Below are 7,951 nucleotides of genomic sequence, written 5' to 3'. Positions count from 1 at the left end.
CCCCATAATGTTGACACCCCTTTTCAATATGAACAAGTTAGGGTGGTCACTGCCTAACATCCCTGAAGATTGAGAAAGTGATTAAACGAGACAAGGGGGTAGCAACAGACAAGATAGGATTTAACAAAGGATTACAAATATGAATCTTTATATAAATATTCTTTTAAATGTTTGAGTATTAGAATAGCTAGAAGGAAATAACTGAAATGGTGGAAGTGTAATCCATAACATTCCTTGAAATTTGCTCTATAGCTACTTGTTAAATTGTACTTTGAAGTTATCACCTTTCTGTGTATATCTTATATTTCACAATAAGGAAATAACTGAAACTGTGGAACTGCAACCCATAACATTCTTTGAAATTACCTGTATAACTACTTGTTAAATTGTACTTTGATAGCTATCACCTTTTTGTATATATGTTATATTGTGCAATAAGGAAATAACTGAAATTGTGGAACTGTAACCCATAGCATTCTTTGAAATTTGCTCTCTAACAATTTGTTAAACTGTACTTTGAAAGTTATCTCTGTTATGTATATATGTTAAATTTTACAATAAAAATGTATTCAAAAAATATTTATGTTGGTATAAACCATGCAAGTAATTTGGTCATTCAAATTCTGATTTTGCCATGAGTGGCATGAAAAAAGGGAGACCCATATGGAATGAAATGGGCAATAATACTTTCAGGTAAGCATTGACTCTATTTTCTGTCTTATAAATAATTATTAAAATTACTAATTACTAATATTTCTCATTTATAGGACTTTCAATTTGAGGATAATTTTTAAATAAATATGAAGATTTATGCTGCAGTGATCACTTTGGCTTATCTAGAATAGTAAGTGATGTATTTTTGTTCCTGTTAGAAACTATAGCCTTTGTTTTATTGATGCTATTTTCAATAATGTAAAATGAAGTGAGTGAAGTTGAAGACAAAATGACTAATAAAAATTGAAAATAAAATTGCAATCAATTCAAACATTTTTGTAATTACAAATTAGAATCTAAAACAATTTGAAGCACCAAAATTATAACAGTTTCTATTTCTAAATTCTCAACCTTATGTGGACCAAATAATTCTGAATGCCTGTTTCTCTTTTCAAATGTTGCCTACTCCAACAGCCTTTTAAGACAGGTAAGTTACCAGTGATCTACCTGACACTTAATCTTTTAAGTGATATTCCAGTGTAGTGAGGCATTACATTATTGGTGTTTAGAATTTATGTGGCAACTTTTCCCAAATGAGCTCTATGCTGTTCCATTAGAATAGTTATATATATATGTAAGTATGTATGTGAGTGTGCATGTGTATACAAAATATACATATATAGTTTAAATATGACATTGAAAGTCAGATATTATCAGATTAGATAAAAACACAGCCAAACTATATTCTACCTAGAAGAAATATATGTTTTTCAAATACAAAGAAAGAAATAGAAACCATGTTAAAGATAATGAAAAGAAAGTTGAAATAGCTATTTTAATATCAGACAAAGTAAATTTCAGCACAAACACTATAATGAAAAAGGTCATTGCATAATGATAAATGGATCAAATGATCACAAAAATACAATAATTTTAAATGTTTATGCATCTAATAATAGAGTTTCACAACACATGAAGTAAAAACTGCTTGAAATGCAAGGAGATTTTTTTTGAAATCTACAATTATAATGAATATTTCATACCACTCTGTCAATAAATGACAAAACACGTAGAAATAAAATCAGGACTGATAGAGAAAATCTGTACATTATCAACTAACCTGATCTAATTGACACATATAGGATACTCCATCCATCCAGTAACAGCAGAACAGCCATTCTTTTCAAGAGCACATGGAAGATGAACTAAGATAGACCATATTCTGTGGCATAAAACAAATTGCAATACATTCAAAGGGATTCAAAACTTTCCATGTTACCTGGAGAGGGGTCCATATGTCCTTGTTCTAGATTCCTGTGGTAACTTAAAGGAAAACTTTCACATTGTTCGGAGTGAATGATGTCTTGCAGATGAAGGAGGAGGATATCTTCAAATTCCTTGCAGCAGGAGCTCATTTAGGTGGCACTAACCTTGACTCTCAAAAGGAAAAGTGATGGCACCTACATCATAAATATGAAGAGGACCTGGGAGAAGCTTCTGCTGGCTACTCTTGCCATTATCGCCATGAAAAACCCGGATGTCAGTGTCAGCTCTTCCTGGAATAACAGCCAGCAGGTGGTGCTAAAGTTTGCCGCTGTTACTGGAACTACTCCTATGGCCAGGCGTATCACTCCTGGAACCTTCACTAACCAGATCCAGATGATTAATGATCCCAGCGCTGACCACAAGAGTCTCACAGAAGCATCTTAAGTTAACCTGCCCACCATACTCTGTGTAACATAGATTCTCCTCTGCACTTTGTGGAAGTGGCAATTCCGTGCAACGACAAGGAAACACACTCCTAGTCATGTGGTGGACCCTGGCCCGGGAAGTTCTGCGCATGCCTGCCACCATCTCCCGTGAGCATCCACGGGAGGTCAAGCCTGATCTCTACTTCAACAGAGATCCTGAAGGGATTGAAAAGAAAGGGCAGACAGCTGCTGAAAAGGCTGTGACCAAGGAGGAAGTTCGGGGTGAATGAACTGCTCCAGCTCCTGAATTGACTGCTATTCTATCAGAGGTCGCCATTTGGTCTGCAGGTGTGCAGGTTCTCTCTATGCCTGCAGGAGTTCCCTACTAAATGTTGGAGGACTCAGCCTGAAACTGAAGACTAGTCTGCAGCGCCCATTGCTCAGGCCACTGAATAAGTTGGAACAAGCCCCGAGTAGTCTTCAGTAAAACTGTAAATGAAGTGTAAATGTAAATGTGCAAATGAAAATCCAACATATCAAAATTCATAAGATGCCACATATTGCAGACAATTTTCTTCACTGAGCACCTATGTTGGGAAAAAAAAAAAAAAAATCTCAAATCATGACCACAGCCTCCACATAAAGAATATAGAAAAATGGCACAAAATAAGTAAGGGAATGAGATAAGAGTGAAAATCAATGAAATTTTTAAAAAAAGTAAACAACAGAGAATATCATGAAACCAAAGCTCATTTCTAAGAAGATCAATAAAGTTGATAAATTTCTAGTCATGCTCCTCAAGAAAAAATCTAAAAAAGGCAAATTAATGCACAATTTTATAGAATTTGAAAGCATTATGAATATTATGAACAACTTTATGCTAATAAATTGACATATTTGACAATATGGACAAATTCTTTGTAAGATACAAACAACCAAAGCTCAAACAAAAAGAAACAGATAAATGAACTACCTTGTATCTATTACATGCATTGACTTTGTAACTAAAATATTCATAAAAGAAAACTCCAGACCAAAATGCCTTCACAGGAGAATTCTATTAAACACTGAAGGATGAAATGTGACCAGTTCTACACTACTTCTTATAGAAGATCAAAGAGGTGAGAATACTTCCCAACTAATTTTATGGGATCACAACTACATTGTTACCAAAAACTAGACAAAGATGTTACAAGAAAATAAAATTACAGGCAAATATTCCTCAAAAACATATATGTAAACCTTCTAAGCACAATTTTAGCAAATTGAATTCAGTAATACATATAGAGAATAATATATCATTACCAAGTATAGTTAATTCCAGAAACGTAAAATTAGTTTACAGTTTGAAAATTAAATCTATTCAATATATGTACAAACAAAAAAATATCAAAATGAAATTATCAGCTCAATAGACACAGAGAAAGTGTTTGCCAAAATATAGCATGCATTCATGAAGAAAATTTTCAATAAAGAAGGAAATTTCCTCAGCCCAATACAAGGTGTCTAGGAAAACCCACAGCTGTAATTACACTTAATAGTAAAAGACTAAATATTTTCCCCTAAGATCAGGAATAAGACAAGGATGCCCACTTCTATCCAACATCTTACTAGAGATTGTAGCCATGCAAAAAAAAAAAAAAAAAAAAAATGGAAAATAAGAGGTATCCTAATTAGAAATGAAGAAGTAAACTGTCTTTATTCACAGGTGGTCTATGCAAAAAACCTGATAGAATCTATAACCTACTAGAAATAATAAGTGAGTTTTTCAAAGATGCAGGACACAATATTCATACAAAAAATCAATCTATTTCTATATTCTTGAACAATCAGAAATAAAAATTTGAAAGTATGAAACACTTAAGGCTAAATCTGAAAATAGATGTGAAAGACCTCCACACTGAAAACTACAAAACACTTCTGAAGAGAAAATAAAGACAATCTAAATAAATGGAAATATCCACTAAATTCATTGGAAGCACAATATTATTAAGATGACAGTTTCCCCAAATTGATCAATAGGTTCTCTACAATCCTAATCAAAATCCCATAAGACTTTTATTTTTAATAGAAATTCAAATTTGGCTTCTAAAATTGATATGGCTATTCAATAACCCAAAATAGTCAACCAACAGCTATTTTGAAGCGCTAATATCTTTAAATCACCTGATCTCAAGACTTATTATAAAATCACAGTAAAGAAAGTGTCTGTTGGTTTAAAAATAGGAATATGGAACAGAATAGAGCATCCATAGACACACAGGCATATGGGTAAGTGGTTTTGACAAAGGTGCGAAAGCAATTCTGTGGGAAAGAATACTCTTTTCAACAAATGGTGCCATGACAATTGGATATCTGCCAAAAAAAGAAAAAAAAGTTGATCCATGACTTGCATCATAAAAACTATTAACTCCAAATGAATCATAGATATAAATGGAAAACCAAAAAGTAAAACTTCTAGAAGAAAACAGAACAGAAAACCGTTGATTAGGCAAAGATTCCCTAGATACAACACTGAACATATGATCCATGAAAGAAATAAATGATAAATTGTACTGCATTAAATTTAAGAGCATCTATTCTTGAAAAATAAGCCACAGACTGTGTGAAAGTATTTGCAAACATGTATTCGACAAGACTTGAATCTGAAATATATAAAGAATTCTCAAAATGCAAAATACAAAACAAACCCAATAAAATTATGACTGAAAGATTCCAAAAACAGTCCACTAAAGATGTTATTTCGATGGCAATAAGCATATAAAAGATTCTCTGCATTGCTAGTAATTAGGGAAATGTAAATTAACACCACATTGAGATATCAGCACACATCTATTAAAATACTAAAATTTTAAAAATAATCTGTACTCAATGCTGGTAAGTATTCTGAAGAAGTGGGACTCTCCTACGTGCTTGTGGCAATGTAACATGCGATGACCACTATGTAAAACAGGTTTATAGTTCTGAAAGATAAACCTACAGCTACATATGATTCAGCCCTTCTACTCTTAGTTATTTCCCCAAGCCAAATAAAAGCAAAAATCTATACAAAGTCTTTTATAAAAATGTTTATGGCAACTTTGCTTGCAATAGCCAAAAGTTGGTATAAACCGAATGTTCATCAACACATACATAGTATTTCATAGCAATGGAATACTAATCAGAAATATAATGAATAAAATATTAATATAATCTATTTAAATGTATGAATTTCAAAATAATTATGCTGAGTGACAGAAGCCAGAGCAAAAACATTTTCTCTGTGACCCTATATAAAATTTTAGGAAATGTAAACTAATGTATATTAACGGAAGCAGATCAGTGGTGCCAAGTGCAGAGGGCAGGAGGAAGGGAGGAGCAGAATGGTGGAAAAGAGAGACTGGAGAAAGGCTAGATGAAGGGTTTACAGAAGGGAACAAGGAATCTTTGGGGAATGATGGATATGTTCATTATCTTGATTTTGTGATGGTTTTACAGGTGTATAGCTATGTCAACACATATGAAATTGAACACTTTAAATATTTGAAGTTTTTGTATTTCAATTATGCTTTAATAAAACTATGAAAAATAAAAGGGGTTGGCAGAGCTTAGGAGAAATCAGATCAGAACACTGAAGTAAGAAAATCATATGGACTTTTCCCGAGTTGAAAAACAAGGAAAGAAAAAGACAAATCAGAAGTACCATGGTAGAGTGCTTAAGAACAAGGGGTTGCAGCCGTGCAGGACTGGGGTTCCAGAAGTAGTTCTTCACTTACCACTGTTTATTTGGGAACATATTCTTTTTCTCCAAGCTTCATTTTCTTACTCAGTGTAACTGGATTATGTATGCACTTTCCCGATTTCTACTGGGAATATAACCAGCAACCTACGGAACCTAAAATTCCAATAATTTTGAATAAATATTAGTAAAAATGACTGTACCACTAATGGATGTTTCATGGAGTACTCTGACTTATCTGGAATTAAAGTAGTTAGGGTAGTGCATAAGTAATTAGGACTGACAATAAGCAACTAGGCTCTATTAAATGTAATCCCTCAAATACTGAATTTAAAATAGTTAACTGAAGAGGAAATAAGAGTAAAGTAAATATCATAAACTTATAAAGTAAGACTCACCATCAATATAATTTTTTAATTATTATTTCCCTTTTAAACCATTTGTGCTCATCACACAGTCAGAAAATACATAGTCTTAGTCTGCTAGGCTGCTATGACACATACCACACAATGGCTTGGCTGGCTTAAACAATGGGAGTTCATTGGCTCATGGTTTCGAGGCTAGGAGAAGTCCAAAACTGAGGTGTCAGCAAGGCAATGCTTTCTCCTCAAGGCCTGTAACATTCTGGTGCTGGCTGCCAGAGATCCTTAGGGTTCCTCAGTTTGTGCCCCTGCCTCACATCATATGGCATGTCCTCTACCTTCTCTTCTGCATTCTGTTAATTTTCAGCTCCTGGCTCCATGCTGTGGCTTTCTCTTACTCTGTCTGAATTTCTGTTGCTTATTAAGGACTCCAGTAATCTGAATTAAGAGCCAACTTCATTCAGTTGGGCCACACCTTAATTTAAAATAACACCTTCAAGAAAGCCTATCTAAAATGGTTTCACATTCACAGGAATGTGGATTAAGATCAAGAACATATCCAAATTAGGGTACATGAATCAATCTACTACACACTATCAGAAAATCTTCTGTGTGCCAGACTTTGTACCGGACGCTGCATATACTACAATAAATGAGACAAATTTTTCACGCACTTTCAGACATTATTTCTCTTGTTTATTCTTTTTTAATAAATAAAATATCTAGATTAATATTTCACAAAATAGTTCCCAAATTTCAATGTCACTGCTAATTACCACATAAATAGTAAAAAATTTAGAGGTTCTTGAGCTCCACCCATGGAGATTCTAATTCTGAAGGTTTGGGACTACCTTGGGATATACATTAGAATAATCCCTAGAAATGTGTGAAGAGTTGTGGATATGCCATCTCGAAACACATATTTTGCTCCTTCCAGAAAGAAGTTGTAAATTTTTAAGTTGCTTTCATGGGAAGCAACTCCAAAAGTATATGAGACACATAAACAGGTGAATTAATGCATGGTTACAGTAGCAGGACTGAGTTTAAAAATAAAACTGTCACACTGGGATTATTAACCCACAGAATTCATTTAAAATGCAGTAGATTAGTGAAAGAACTTCCATGGAGCTTAGAGGTTTTAAGATCTCTACAAACCACTGTTTTATGCTGTAAACATATATGTGTTTGCCAAAATGAAAGGAACATGATATTCACAGCAGGTGTCATTTGTTGGTTTTGCCCTCTCTCTTTATGGATAGTCATTAAATAATGTTTTTCTTCTTATAGAGCTCCTAGTAATTAGTCCTCTAAATCTCCTTGTAAGCTATGGCAGTATCTCAGTGGGTGTTTTTATCATATGCTAAAATTTGTACTTCACATTTGCAAACCCAGGAGTGCCGGCAAAGTTCTGGTCAGATACAGAAGTGAGCCATTCTGTTGCCATCAGCTGCTCTCCTTCTTGGTAAATTTGTACCAACTCAGAAATTCCTAGATCAACCTATCAGCTACTACTGAGCAGATACCCA

The 7,951-nt window shown here is 33.7% G+C and overlaps 1 pseudogene; it reads left to right on the top strand.

The window, feature by feature from the left end:
• Positions 1–634: 634 nt before the first annotated feature.
• LOC119543784 lies at positions 635–2,822 on the top strand (annotated as a pseudogene).
• The last annotated feature ends 5,129 nt before the right edge of the window (positions 2,823–7,951 follow it).

Source organism: Choloepus didactylus, chromosome 9, assembly GCF_015220235.1.
Source record: "Choloepus didactylus isolate mChoDid1 chromosome 9, mChoDid1.pri, whole genome shotgun sequence".
NCBI classification, from domain to species: domain Eukaryota; kingdom Metazoa; phylum Chordata; class Mammalia; order Pilosa; family Megalonychidae; genus Choloepus; species Choloepus didactylus.
This window is presented reverse-complemented; position numbering and strand designations above follow the sequence as displayed.